This window comes from Penaeus japonicus, unplaced genomic scaffold, assembly GCF_977035675.1.
Source record: "Penaeus japonicus unplaced genomic scaffold, GWHDUDI00000001_assembly GWHDUDI00000003, whole genome shotgun sequence".
Classification (NCBI taxonomy): Eukaryota; Metazoa; Arthropoda; class Malacostraca; order Decapoda; family Penaeidae; genus Penaeus; species Penaeus japonicus.
In genome coordinates, this window is record NW_028234405.1 from 10,416,759 (window position 1) to 10,419,945 (window position 3,187).

Below are 3,187 nucleotides of genomic sequence, written 5' to 3' on the forward strand. Positions count from 1 at the left end.
ATTTATATGTTAATGATTATAGTGAATTGGCGACGCGCGTGCAAACGCTGCGGTTTCAGTCATTCCGTTTATATACACCAAACGGCGTTATAAATGAACATCTGTACCATGAAACAATATATTTTTATCCACCTTGTTTCTGTTTGTTGCTTACTGTCTACTAACTCCTGGAGAAGAGATTGGGAAAATTAAAGAGCGAAGGCAAGCTTTGTTATCTTCATCTATTCATAACAAAAAGATATCTATATCTTATTTTTTATTTTTTGTAGACGAGGCTGTGATTTTGTGTGCGTGTGTATATGTGGTCTTTCGTGACATAATTTACCCAATTCTAATCAAATTCGTCCGTTTTCGTTAATAACAATTGATGTATCTATTGGAATAATAATGATGACACTCCACGTCTATAAATATTAAAATTTCTATATGAATGCAACTGCCGACCTTCTTCCTAAGAAAGTTATATCCGTGAAAAAGAAATACAGATGAAAATTGTCATTTCCAACGCTAAAAAAAAAATAAAAATAAAAAGCAATACTTGTTTAGCATAAGAAGATGAATTGCGTTTGTTATCCTTATTGACGAGAATGCAAATAACCTAAATGATTATACTTGTAAACCTTGGGATAATTGAAGGAAGAATATTTAGCAAGAGAACAAAAGAAAGGCAGCAACAAGTCTGGTGATTATAGACTTAGGGAAGTCGCTACGAGGTTCAGGTTAGCAGATTCGGTCGTTGTTATGTTGTACTTTTATATATAATGAATAGATTTAGATTAAAAAAAATAAACAAAAATGGTATTCCTGGAGACTTCTTCCCTTTTTCGCAAACAACTTGAATAGTCTAAAAAAATACATTTAATCAACTGGCCTGGCCTGTTATTATGCAATCTCTATGAATCTCCAGATATACTAATACATATTAGCATTAAAAATATGTACAGAATATAGGTTAATTTTTTTTATAAAGTAACAATAGTTTAACATGTTATTGTGATATTTGCATAAGTAAAATCAGGATGAGAACAGAGAGAGAGCGAATGAAATAGAAACACAGAAAGAATGAAAAAGGGAGAGGAAGAGGAAGAGAAAGTACGTTATTTTTTGAGGGGGGGGGGGTGGAGAGGATAAGAGGTGGGGAGAGAGATATAAAATGAATGAGATAAAAATAGTGAAGGGAGAAAGAGAAGGCGAGACAGACAGACAAAGAGAAAGAGAAAGAGAGAGATAGGAGGGAGAAAGGAGTGAAACAATCAGACAGAAGATAGAAAGTAAGGAAGAGTAAGATAAATGACGGGGGATGGGAGAGGGAAAGAGAGATAAATAGAAAGACAGAGAGAGAGAGAGAATGAAAAAGGGAGATAAAGAAGAATAGCCGTGAACTGTGAAGTTTAAATTGTTTTTTTTTTAATAAATGTACACTTCAACCGTGAAATTCTTATGAGATTTACTTCTTACAAAACCTTAAAAGAACATTGCTTGTGTCAAGAACACTCGATTACACGTCAATTGCAGTGAAATTTCCACCTCCACAGAATGACAACCTTAAGCTACTAATCACGATCTCTATTGCTAATGGCTGTACGTAAATCAACCACGTGTGCAATGAGCAACAGAAAAAAAATCCCAGGTGTGTAGTTGTCATACTTTCCACTCCATGACAGACAAAGACACAGACAGACGGCAACCCAGTCACGAAAAACAGTCGTCCAGTGAGATAAATACGGATTTATATGTTAATGATTATAGTGAATTGGCGAAGCGCGTGCAAACGCTGCGGTTTCAGTCATTCCGTTTATATACACCAAACGGCGTTATAAATGAACATCTGTACCATGAAACAATATATTTTTATCCACCTTATGTTTGTTTATTGCTTACTGTCTATTAACTAATGGAGAAGAGAGAGGGAAAATTAAAGAGCGAAGACAAGTTTTGTTATCTTTATCTATTCATAATAAAGAGATATCTATATATATTTTTTTTTTTTTGTAGATGAGGCAGTGATTTTGTGTGCGTGTGTGTGCGTATATGTGGTCTTTCGTGACATAATTTACCCAATTCTAATCAAATTCGTCCGTTATTGTTAATAACAATTGATGTATCTATTGGAATAATAATGATGACACTCCACGTCTATAAATATTAAAATTTCTATATGAATGCAACTGCCGACCTTCTTCCTAAGAAAGTTATATCCGTGAAAAAGAAATAAAGACGATGAAAATTGTCATTTCCAACGCTAAAAAAAAAAAAAAAAAAAAAATACTTGTTTAGCATAAGAAGATGAATTTCGTTTGTTATCCTTATTGGCGATAATGCAAATAACCTAAATGATTATACTTGTAAACTTTAGGATAATTGAAGGAAGAATATTTTCCAAGAGAACAAAAGAAAGGCAGCAACAAGTCTGGTGATTATAGACTTAGGGAAGTCGCTACGAGGTTCAGGTTAGCAGATTCGGTCGTTGTTTTGTTGTATTTTTATATATAATGAATAATTAACGTATTAACTACTTCGCAAACAAATTGAATAGTCTAAAAAAAATACATTTAATCAACTGGCCTGGCCTGTTATTATGCAATCTCTATGAATCTCCAGATATACTAATACATATTAGCATTAAAAATATGTACAGAATATAGGTTATTTTTTTTTTTTTATAAAGTAACAATAGTTTAACATGTTTTTGTGATATTTGCATAAGTAAAATCAGGATGAGAAGAGAGAGAGAGCGAATGAAATAGAAACACAGAAAGAATGAAAAAGGGAGAGGAAGAGGAAGAGAAAGTATAATATTGTTTGAGAGGGGGATGGAAAGGATAAGAGGTGGGGAGAGAGATATAAAATGAATGAGATAAAAATAGTGAAGGGAGAAAGAGAAGGCGAGACAGACAGACAAAAAGAAAGGGAAAGAGGAAGTGAGATATAGGAGGGAGAAAGGAGTGAAACAATCAGACAGAAGATAGAAAGTAAGGAAGAGTAAGATAAATGACGGGGGATGGGAGAGGGAAAGAAAAATAAATAAAAACACAGAGAGAGAGGGAGAAAGAAAAAGGGAGAGAAAAAGGAAGGGAAAGCACGATCATATTTACGTTTAGTAACCTTATTAACGAGAATGCAAATAACCTGAATAATTATACTTACAATCAAGAGGATTAAAAGAAGAAATTTGAACAACAACAGA